Source organism: Cygnus atratus, unplaced genomic scaffold (assembly GCF_013377495.2).
Source record: "Cygnus atratus isolate AKBS03 ecotype Queensland, Australia unplaced genomic scaffold, CAtr_DNAZoo_HiC_assembly HiC_scaffold_42, whole genome shotgun sequence".
Classification (NCBI taxonomy): domain Eukaryota; kingdom Metazoa; phylum Chordata; class Aves; order Anseriformes; family Anatidae; genus Cygnus; species Cygnus atratus.
Window position 1 is genome coordinate 42,567 of NW_026110018.1, and position 12,354 is coordinate 54,920.

The 12,354-nt window shown below is 38.4% G+C and overlaps 1 pseudogene; it reads right to left on the minus strand.

The window, feature by feature from the left end:
* Positions 1-452: 452 nt before the first annotated feature.
* LOC118261475 (ubiquitin carboxyl-terminal hydrolase 42-like) lies at positions 453-11,897 on the minus strand (annotated as a pseudogene).
* Between the last annotated feature and the right edge of the window lie 457 nt (positions 11,898-12,354).

The window sequence follows — 12,354 nt, forward strand, 5'->3', positions numbered from 1 at the left end:
AATTCAAAATTCCAGAGACGCACTGGTACTTTATAAGAGAATCTGACTAATACATACTTAAGCGATCTACTATGAGCGCTGTGAAGAAGGAGGCAGAAAGAGCATGCTCAGCATTTACCTCACCTGGAAGTCATTTTACGTTGAAGCCAATCATTTTCCAGTAACGTAGACAGGCATCTATAGTGTGCTTTGTCATCAATACTGGGAACAAATCCCGCAGTCTAACAATTAGATGTATATTGAGGTAGAACAACCAAGAAGTATGACAGTATCATAATTTGTGCAGACGTAAAATTCTTTCAGCTTAAACCCAATGCAGATTTGGAGACTCTTTACATGGCTTCCATCAGCGCATTTCTCTATATTCTTAAACCTATAACAGTAGGGAAAAAAAGAAAAAGGCAAAAAAAAATCCACAAACTGTAGAAAAATAGCAGGATTTTTACATATTCTATATTTTTACATCTTACATATTTTACATATCCCTCCACATGCTGTTCTGAATAATAGCCAAAATATTCATAACCACTGTATCTGTTCTCCCCACATAGCTGAAAAAACAACATTTGAAACATATTCTTCAAAACATACTTTAATATCCAGCAGACCTTTCAGTCATCAAGCATTTAAAGACTGTTTTAAATAATCTCTGCATTAACCTAAAAGGAATCCCAGAAACATGCTGCAGCCGCTTACCTTTAATATACTCGCTGGATGCGATGGAGCTGCATTTCTTGCTTTCACCTGCACTGGAAGGCTTCCCTTCTTTGTAAGGCTGTTTACTGCCCTCACTTCTGCATTGCTCTCATAAAGAGCCATCTGGAGGATGGGATTCTTCCTTCTTCTCCCGGGTTTTCTTCTGGAAACGAGGATCTAAGTATTCCAAGAAGCCTTTCACTTTCCTGATGTTTCTCCTTTTTCTTCTTTTTGTTACGCTTGCGATTGGCATTGTCAAAGTGGAGCGCAGAGAAATACAAATCATAAAGTCTGAAAGAAACGTGCGAGTTAAAAAGAGAAAAAAAGATGTGGCACTTGCTGCACATATGAAACTTATTTATTTTACCACAGGGGATGATTTGCCGCATGTCAGCTATTTTGTGAGCTTTGTCTTTTCTGTTCAGCCTTGAGAAAAGAAGACTGAGAGGGGATCTTATCAATGTTTATAAACACCTTAAGTGTGGGAGAGAAAGGTATTGTTTGCAGCATGTCAGCTATTTTGTGGTACTTTGTGCACATGTAACTTCCTTCAGATGCAGCAAACTTAAGCCCTCAGATTGAAGGACCATAGGTCCTGCTTGGTACACAGATCATTAACAATGGCTAGCTCGGGAATATGTGCAAGTAACAAAAAAAATGTTTTAACCTAATCCAGAATGGTGTGCAGATGTGATTCAAACTACGTGGTCCAAAGCTAGTGCTCTGACACAATTCAGCAATATCTTTCCTATCTTCACTGATCGACCTAATGATCCCCAGTCGTGATCCCCAGCCAGATTATGCTATCTAAATAACTTAGAAACTATGAAAAAAAAAAAAAAAACAAAACATGAGAAGCACCCAGAAAAGAATTAGGAAAAAAAATGCTGATTATGCTGGAATCCCTGCTTACTTGGAATCCTTCTCTCCGTGTTTATCTTTAGACTTCTTTTTCTTCTAGAACTTCTTATACTTTTTCATGTTTTCACCACCTAAAAGCTCCTTTTCTATCTTTCTGTGTTTCCTTTCTATTTCACTTCCACTACCTTCTGCACGAGTATATTGTCTTTTTCTGTTTCCTTCTTTTGCCTTTTTCTGGCGACAGTTCTCCAAATGAGCTGACACAGGTGGAAGTGCATGTCTCTCACACGAATGTTTTCCAGAAGTGTTGCTGAGGTACTGAGCAACGATGTGAGTCTGCTCTGGGTGTGCTAAAGTCATGTACATCTTCCTCTCTCAAGAGGGAACCGTGAGGCCATCTGCTTTTGTGATGATAACGCTTATGTGACCTGCTGGAGGAAGTTTGAGTCAATTTGTCAAAGCCTTTATCACCATCACAGAACTTTCTCTCTCTACTGTCTCCTGCTGCATGAGGTGAATAGTAATCCTTGTAATATCGACGTTTTTCCCATCTCCGTGGTTCATCTTGATAGTATCTTTCTCTGCTCCAACTTCCTTCCCCTTTGCAATGGTCATATCTATTGCTATCTTGTTCTGATCTTCCTCTGCTTCGAGATCTGTACTTTGAATATTTTACTGGTCTTCTGCCATTATCAGGGCTGTTTCTTTCACTGTGGAAAGATCTGTACCTGCTTCCCTCACAATACTCCTGCTTGTGACGCTTTTGCTTAACAACTTCCACACTCCGAGAGCACCTTCTCTTGCTGGAATGGACATCTGTTCGCTTCTGTTTGACTGTCCTTCTCTTCAGTAGGAGAATGTTCCCTCTTTCTTTGGCAATGCTCTTTGTCAGTTTTTTTGGTTTCATCCTTTGTATCTTGGCATCTATCTGTAATAGCTAAGGAGGAAAGGTTTTTAGAACTACATTCAGTGTCAGACTTTAGAGAGGAAGTTTGCCGCAATTTCTCACCAGTCTCAGAAGACTCTTTGATGTAGAAAACATTTTCTTTTGAAATCAGTTCATGTTCTTTTGATCTTCTTGGTTTCTCCTTGTCTCCACGGTCATCACATTGGTACTGTTCAAGGTATTCATCATTCTCAGTAGATTTCGGAGGTCCCGGGACACTGCACAAAATGAAAACACGTTCCTGTCTCCCTCCACCTGCTGCTCTGAGAACAAAGGGGTGGGGGCGACGGGGGAACAGCCAATGTTTCTCCAGACAATGGAGAAAAATGGAAAAACATCCTATGAAGAAACAGAAGTTCTCCGTCAGGCACCAACCTGCATCAGAGTGATATGCACAGTGCTGATCATTAGTTCTGTTCGTAACACTGGACATACAGGACGGAATTCTACTGATTTAAATCCTTCCATTAAATAGTATTAGTAGACAGATAAAACCGCAATGAACTTCCATAAAATCTTGTCTTAATCAGACTGTGCTCATTTTACCTTATTTCCTCTGACAAGCTGTTCAACTGGCTGGCTGTGAGGGATTCCATGATGACTTCTCCAGGGACTGGAGGCATAGCTCCAGGTATCTGCAATTAAAACGCACAAGTCAGCAGACAGAAAAAATACTATTTGTAGTAGTACTGAGGACTAGTCTTGTCAGAATTTCTACATTAAATGCTAAGCAAGACTGCTTTCGGTTGTATGTTTTAAGCAATCCATTTGCTTTAGAAAAGAACATCTCAGAAGGTTTAACAGGTTCAACTCGGCAAGTGGAATCATCAAGTTTCAGTCCGTTTTCTTTAGATTCATTAACTAAATTAATAGCACCATTCAGGGAATCAGTTTTTGGCAGCTCATGCTGGGATCTTCCTTCATCAGCATTCTGACAGGAAGGATGGGAATTCTGCAATGTACGGACTACCTTTCCAACCAAAATTCCATTAGAGGACATTGCATTGCAATTCCTTTTAAATAAGCCCTTTGACTCCTCCTCAGATTTTCCTGAAGATTCTGCACCGTAAGGGACTGTGTTATCAGAGCTGAGTTTAGGATTTCCATTCCCTGTTGGCTCCACAAAAATTTCAGCAGAAACTCTTTTTTTTTTTTTTTTTTGTATTTGCTTCATTTGCTTTACCGAATTTGTAATTGTGGATGAAGGAAGAGCCTTGTAGAGATCTACATCCTCCACAGCACTGATAAGAAAGTCAGGCTGTGACACAGTCTGACGAGCAGGCAATTTATTGTGAATCCTGATGGTGATCTTCTGTTTTTTTGACGTATCAGTAATTGAAGGCCTGGTAATCGTCTGTTTTTGAACACAGGCCATTGGTGGTGCTGAAGATGGCCTTTTTAGGGTGACACCAGTGGTATTTGCATCCTCTTTTATGGATCCATTTCCATTTAAACGACTTGAATTCTGGATTTAAAAAGAAGAAATTGCAAGATGGATTAATGCAAACACTGCATTTAACATTTTTAAACATGAAATTCTCCTACTAAGTATTTCTACAAATGCTCTTAACACCTAAAAAGAAAAAAACACTGCCCTTTAAAGAGAAATGCAAGTCCAATAAGTGTATTTAATTCCTGCTTTTGGTTTACTGCAGATTGGTATCAAATTAACATCATTTTTGAAAACCATCCAAACAACATTACCTAAAGCTATTCCCAAATATATTTAGTTTCCCCTTGAAACATATCCCGAAAAGCCTGCAATAATTGTTCTGGTGCTCAGGAATAAGACAATTTGGTTTCCTTGTCTCAGCCAAAGTGACGTCGATAGGAAAAACAAGTCCTCTTTTAAACGATTCGAGGATTAGTCCACTCTACTTAAATTGTCAAAGAGCGTAGCTCTCTGTGCTTTACAAAGCTGTCTAGGAGGTCTAAAGTGATGGAGTCGCATGGCTGCGCAATTTAGCAGTAACCACTGTTTGAATGACTCTGGCTGTAGCATGAGGGCTGTGAAGAAAGCTGCAGCGTGGGAAGGAAAACAAAACTAAGATGCCGAAAACCAAACAAAAAACCCCACACCAAACCCCAAACCCACTATCCGTTTGGTGCCATTATCTGCCCTCCCGCTTCCCTAAATTACCTTAATCATATGAGGAGGAAGTCGGGGTCCCATAAATCCAGCCTGCTTACTCTTAGCCCCCCGCTGACCAGGGGGGAATGAACAGGGATAAGATGGTGCTGGTAAGTAAAAAGCACGTTCTCCGAGTGTCAAATCATAGCGCCTTCAGAAAAGAGCAGTGATCTTAGTTTAGTTTTTCTTTCAGCCTACTCCTGGATTAAATCCCATCCTGTAATTTTATAGGAACAGTTCATACGCTATGGAAGCCTTCTCTACAGAAGACTTAGCCAAGACTACAAACTGAAAAGTAGGTAACAGTCTTCCTACTATGACTATCACTTTCAGAGCAATAATTCATTCTTACGCCACAGATGACCTTCATTTCTCTCCTTGTCTAAATTAGCCAGCTACAGATAACACATATAGAGCAATTTACACAATTTTGCTGCAGTTTAAGGCCAAGCAACAAAAGATAACAAATGACACAGAGAATTTCAGGTTAGACAGAACTGAATTAGATAAATAATAATCTTTTCCTGGGACAGAAAGGAAAAACACTTGCAAAAAAGAAAAATATCAATAACAGGAGAGTAAATCTCTTCTGAACACATTTTAATAGTTGTTATTACCTGATATAAAAAAGTAAGTAAGCTTGCTGACCAAGAACTCTTTTAATGTCAGTACGGACTACTTTTGCATCATTCATTTGGTACCAAAGTCCATTACCAGCCTGCAAATGAAGACAACGATATCTTTAGATGAATTGCATGTTTTCCAGTCAAATCACAGATAGGAACAAAATACACACGTGTCAAATAAACATATAAGGAAATCTTTTTCCCTAGAAACAGTACTACTAGTAACACTTTAACTGGTTTGCCAGCACAACCTTTACCCTGTTAGAAATGATGTTGACTTCTACCTTTATGGAGCATACATAGTGTCCTGAGCGACAGTTGACACCATGATGCACCAGCACCGCATATAAGGTGTAGAGGAGTGGTTCTCCACTTGATTGAGACATGTAGGCTCGAAGGTCCAAATACTCAGGATATTTAACCTCCTAAAGAGAGACCAAGAAGATAGAAAAATTATCCCAGAGTACTTCCTGGACTAGCCAGAGAAAAACACTTCCAAAAAACACAGACTGGAATTATGTGAATGTATTTCTTGATTCACTAAACAGAAGTCTTCCCATAAACAACGTTTAATACTAGAAGTTGCAGAGAACTGTTTTCTGATGAATTAGCCTTGTCAGAGGAAAGTGTATGCTTCTTGTCAAGCAGGAACTTTACCGATATTAAGAGAAAGAATAAGCCATAGTCGTTAGTCTACAATTATTGTCTGAAAATATTAACAACTTTCAGCTTTGGGGGATGTCCCATTACATGATGATAAAGTTGCATTACAGCGGTAAATATACCTTGTTGATCTTTCCACCTGTGAAATCTGCAAATCTTTTCAGTGATATTGTGAGAACGTTGGAAGAACGGTGTATGGTAAATCTCTTGGATGCAGGAACCATCTTTTTACACCTTAAAAACAAACAGAGACAAGTGTTTGAAAGCATCTTCTTTGTCGCCCCCAAAACAAACTCGTTTTAATGTCTCACGCATGCTTATGCTATTTGAATGATATTTACTTGCATAATATGTTTGTTTTTTTCTTTTCATAAACCCATGCACTGCATGTCACGTTTGTTAATACAGAGGAGAAGGTAAGTTTTCCCAACAACTCAGAGCATAGCGGGAACAGGAATCTCTCACGAAAGCGTTATTACCAGGTTGTAAGGCAAGGTACCATTTCTTGGTATACAAAAGTGGCTATTTGAACTCAAATCCTGGATACATTCTTTCAGCTTTCAAGGGAAATACAAATACGGAAAGTGGAACAAGAGAGCCTTGGTCCCCAGGTCTAGAAACTGCAAATAATCTCCAAAACAGATCGTCTATCAACATCAAAAAGACAACAGAAGCACACAGTCATTCTACAGGAGGGAGACATTTAACAGTAGTAAGTCTTCATGTACTGAGGTTGTCTGGAAAGATGCTGAAACCATCTGCCATCCTTTGAAACAAAAGAGTTAAAATTAAGTTTGATATATTGCCCGCTCAAAGGTAGGACCTACAGTGTAAGCAGTAAAATTTAACCACTAGCCCAGAGAACAACTGGAACTGGTCGGTTTACATCAAGAAAAGTACTGCTGAGAGCTAATAAATAGAAAGAATGAAAGTATCTCTTTTTCAATTCTGATGTCAAAATACAAGCCAGGGAATTCCAAACCCCTAGGGAATGCCTATGAACAAGAAAGACTTCCCCCTCAAAAGAAACAAAAATCCAAGTGTTTTATAAAATTCCACAAAACTTGTAAGTAGATCCAGAGTTTAGAGGCAGTCCTCTTTATTGGAAGAATTTGTGGTAGAAAAATAAAAGAAAATGTCAATTCCATAAAACTTAAAGAAATAAGAGTTATAAAATATATAAAAAAATATTAAAAATGAGTTATATATAAGACTAATAAAAGTTTATCAGCAATGGAAAAAGTACTGTACATGTGCAAGGCCTTTCCTTTTAAACTCACAAAAAGACGGAAAAGTCTGGCTTTATGTGTGACTGAACCGATCACACCTCAAAGAGCACATTAACGAAGGACCATGCAATTCAGATGTGAGGGGTGCTATTACAGTTCTTTCTCTTCCTCACACATCAGTTATGAGAATCCTCAATACACTGCATGTTGCTTTCTAGGATCCGCAGGCTAAGACGAACCTGGGATTAAATTGCTTTAATAACCTATTGGACGCTCTTGATTCAACACCCTAATTTCCGTAGTTTCCAACAACAAGAAGTGGATACTGCATTTTTCATTTAGAGGGGTCAGGCAGGAATCCTACAGAACTGAGCCGGGCACTCTGTGCTTTTCTGAGTGGATGTTTGACTAACAACTTGGTTTGCCAAACCATCTTATACAAATGTTCAATTGTTTCTCACATACGTAGAAACATCTTACATATTGATCAGCACAGAGAGCGCCTGAACTCAATAGGCTTTCCCTGTGCACGGGTTAGGCTTAAGGGAGCTCATTTCAGACACGAGTCCACATCGACAGCTTTCACAGTTCAAGAGCTGTGCAAGACGCTGTTTAGGGAGCCAGCACAGGCTGCTAACATTAATTACCACAGAGCCAGCTCAGGAATGTCCCTGAGACTCAATCTAACTTTGTTTCACAGTGAACGCTAGGACCTTCAGGAACCTGCTGCTGCCTTCCACTCCAAATCATTCTCCATAGCTCCTTGCTTCAGCTCACCACTACTACAAAATGAAGCAACAACAACAACAACAAGCAACCAAGCTGCGTCTCCTTATTTCTAAAGGAAGTTAAAGGATAACTTATGCTCTAAGTCATGCAATACATAAAACTAATAGCTAGGATTAAGACATAATTAGTAATAATCTTACTCGCTACATTTATAGCAATTCTCTCCATCCAGCTCTTCAGGTTTCACAAATAGTTCTAGAGCTCTGGTAACAGATGAAACCGCCTAGAGGAGCGAGAAAGAAGAGCGTAAAGTCACTGTAAATTCAAAATTCCAGAGACGCGCTGGTACTTTATAAGAGAATCTGACTAATACATACTTAAGCGATCTACTATGAGCGCTGTGAAGAAGGAGGCAGAAAGAGCATGCTCAGCATTTACCTCACCTGGAAGTCATTTTACGTTGAAGCCAATCATTTTCCAGTAACGTAGACAGCATCTATAGTGTGCTTTGTCATCAATACTGGGAACAAATCCCGCAGTCTAACAATTAGATGTATATTGAGGTAGAACAACCAAGAAGTATGACAGTATCATAATTTGTGCAGACGTAAAATTCTTTCAGCTTAAACCCAATGCAAATGTGGAGACTATTTACATGGGGTTCCACAGAAGGGACAAAGTCCAATCCACTTTCTAACCACCACCAAGCTCTTATATTTTAACATTGTATGTGGTTTGGTTTTTAAGTTAAACAAGTTTAATTTAGAAAGTTATACATGTACTTAAACATCATGAATTATATTTACAAAACATCTTACCTTTATATCCAAAGTGATATCAAGAAATGCCTCATACGTATCCGAAACTGCTTTGCAATTCAAGCACTTCACTGGAAGCAAAATAGAAATGCTTCACAATATGTGAAGGAGACTAACTGTCCAAATTCAAGTCGTTGATAGATACTACTTTAGACAAACTACAGACTGCTTTACTACCGACAAAAGACACAGATCAGTTCTAAGGACAGCAATATTTTTAAAAGTACCTCTTGATCTTAGAAATCCTCCAAATATTTGATGAATGATGGTGGTAGCTTGAGAAGATCTGTCCAATCTGGAAATAAATTATAATCAGACCTCAGAAGATTTAAGGCACACAGTTAACTCTTCCAAGAGTTTTATGAAAACCAAGGATGACGTAGACTTTCATTTTTGAGAGTAAATAAAGGACTAAAAGGTGCTAGAGATCATTTTTGATAGTAAATAAAGGACTAGAAGGTGCTAGAGAACGTACCAAAGTGAATTTGTTTATGCTTACTTGGTGCTTCCGTTCAAGCACGCTTCCTGCATAGCATCAACAGTATAGCGCAAGAACTCGTGTGCGTCTTCTTGACTGCCCAAACGGAAATGTTGTCCTATTCCTAAATAAGAAGATGACAGTATTTACCTCATTTAAAAATGAAATAATTCTCGTCTTTCTAAAATCGCTCTTCTTTAGAGTGTTAAAACCATTTATACACATCAAATAATTATTTGAAGATCACAAGATAGCGAAAAAGAAACACATCCGAAGCCACTTACGACTGAGATTACTGATAACACGCGTAGGCTCGATGGCATCAACAGTGCAACGCAGGAGCCTGGTTAATGTGAGTCTCCATCGTGCACATCATGCAAAAATCTTGTTCACGACCTGAAGAGTGAAAGAAGAAAGCATCCCAGTCTAGCGAAATACACATAACTACAAACAAACATATAAGTAACATTTAAACTACAGATACAATGTCCACTCTCCTTGCTACATTCTATTCTCCCAGGATGCCAATGTCCCAACAGTCTCCTAACATTTCATTTCGCACAACATTCTAGAATAAAAATAGCCATTAAGCCTGTATTCAAGTGCATTTTGTGATGAGAAATCTAACAGACTACTGCAAAGTCACGTTTGTAAAGGCTGACAGGAATGTCAACTCCACAGGCTGCAAAATATATGAGGACAGAATATTTGACATTGATGATACAGCATTAAGAGAATGTGGGTTATTTTCAGCACAGTGCTGTCAGGTGAGCTTCATCATACAGAGCTACGAGTCCTTTGGGAGAAAGGAAAAATTAAAGTAATGTATGTAATAGTACTTCTGCCCTCCTTTTTTCAACAGGATTCTTAACTGAAACAATTTCTATATACAGGAAGAAAACAGTTAAATTTCTAGGTATCAATACAAAGATACCAGCCTAAAAAGCATACCCGTTTAGTACAACATGTAGTTTATAGTACAACATTTTATTTAGGACAAAATCAGTCTAGATTTTAATACAGTCCCACAAAAAAATCTAGTCATGTTCATAACAGCTCATTTTGCTTTCTAGGTTTTGGTTGTTTTTTTTTTAATTGGTTCAACAACGAACAGACCATTTATTGTAGTGCATTATGGAACCTAGGCTGTGAAGACTAAAGAGCTATGATGCCAACATCCTAAATTTTATTGCCTTTCTAGCAGCAGGAAGCCCAAATAGCCCAAATGCCAAATGTTCATTAAATGCATTACTGTCCAATGCACTTCATTATTCCCATGAAGCAAGAAAAGATCCTTTTAAAAACAAAAACAAACAAACAAACAAAAACACACATGGTGCATTAAACGCACTCCATATGCTATTCTGAGCCCACTGCTGATACAATGCTCAAAGCCAGCTTCTACAGATAAAATCAGGCAAGTAAGATTGTCTCACAGAATCACTGCTGTTCTTTCACCTTCAGAGCTATCCAACAGATTTAAAAGTACTGTTAGAAAGTACTCACATGACCGGCTGTGCTCAAGAGAAAGCATGTAATTGGCAAGTGGGGGGGTGTAGGTCAAACACTGTAGAGTAGCATTAAGAAAACATGTGTTGCCAAGGTTGTACAGGCCGACTCCAACACTTTGTGTTTCTTGCCAATCCAGACGTATCTTCTCAGGTGGAAAAAGAATCCTTTGTGGCGGAGCAATTCCATCATCAATGACTGCAAGAAAGTTATATTTAAAAAGAGATTTTGTTTGTTTGTTTCTAAGAAAGGTATTAGGTATATATAGGTATAGTAAATATATAAAGTATATATAGGTATAGTAAAAATACTATTCTGCAGGAGCACCCAGAGGAACTAGCTACAATCCAAAACAGAAAAACTTACTGCAGACAGCTTCAATACCGCCAAATTCAAATTGGCTGGTCAACACAATGTTTTGGGAAGAAAAAGTTTAGTCAACCATTTTAATTTTCTAAGGCAAGGCTAACTGCCATTCTGTTTTTAGTATCTAACGCCAAGTTCCTCTCCATCTATAATCTTTAACCTGATTACCTCAACTACTGCTTTTTTCCTTATTATAACTTAAACCACAAACTTAGACTTGAAATTATATGGTAATAAATGCAAGGACAATGTAAAAACAAATAACTAGGAATGACGGGACCCCTACAAATATCAGATCTTTTCCTGAGCAATGTTAGCATTCAAAAACCTGTGAATAACGGAAGCTGTGAATAGGCAACAATCAAACACTTTTCTTTGCAAAATGGAAAAGACGTGGATGAATCTGTGCATTACAAAAAGCTCCCCATATTTCTCTGTCGACTGCAAATATATCAAAATTAATTTCTGTAACATCGGTCACTTCAGTTGCCTTAGGGGAATCGCTTTGGAAGTCTTTATTCACAGTAGTCCCATTCTCTATCAGTGCAACAAGTAAGAACTGCATTTTCTACTTTTGTTTTGAAGAAAATGGAGGCAGGATAAAGCGCACACTTACTTAGATCTCTTTGGGCAAAAGGCTTAGATTTTTCAGATGATCTACAATAAAGAGCACCTCCACATCCTTGGGCCACAGAGACTTGGCTTGAATCTTCTGCAGCTGGTATCCGGCCCCAGTTTGCGGTGCGTGACATCAGTTTTTTAGCACTCGGTTTCTTGGATTTGCCAGACCGCCTTGAAGATGGCTTTTCAGAATTTGAAGATTTGGGCTTGTTAACTATGGTCATTGTTCTCATCTGCGACAGAGACAAATGCTCTGGTTGATGTAAGAATATCAAGAAGCATTCCAAGAAGAAAAGAGTAGTAGAAGTCCTGTCACTTAATCTCAAAGAAACAGCCTTGAAGAACTAAATTGCTGGTAGGAAGGATTTAAAAGGAATCCCCAAACTAAACACACAAAGTAAAAATTTCCATCAAAACTCTATCAGTATTACTTTTAGCTTCTGCAGAACTAGTGGCTGATGCCATTTCTTTCACTTTCGCAGGATTTTAATCCATTACAACTCTGGAGTCTTTTTAATATAAAAACGTAAATGACGTTCTCTGAGGGGAATCAGTTATTTATTGCATTTTTGGAGCTTTGCAATTATCTATTAATTATTACCTATTATCTAATAGATAATTGTTGCAATTTATATATAATTGTTGCTCGCGTTAGTAATGGAACACTATTACTTTACTGCC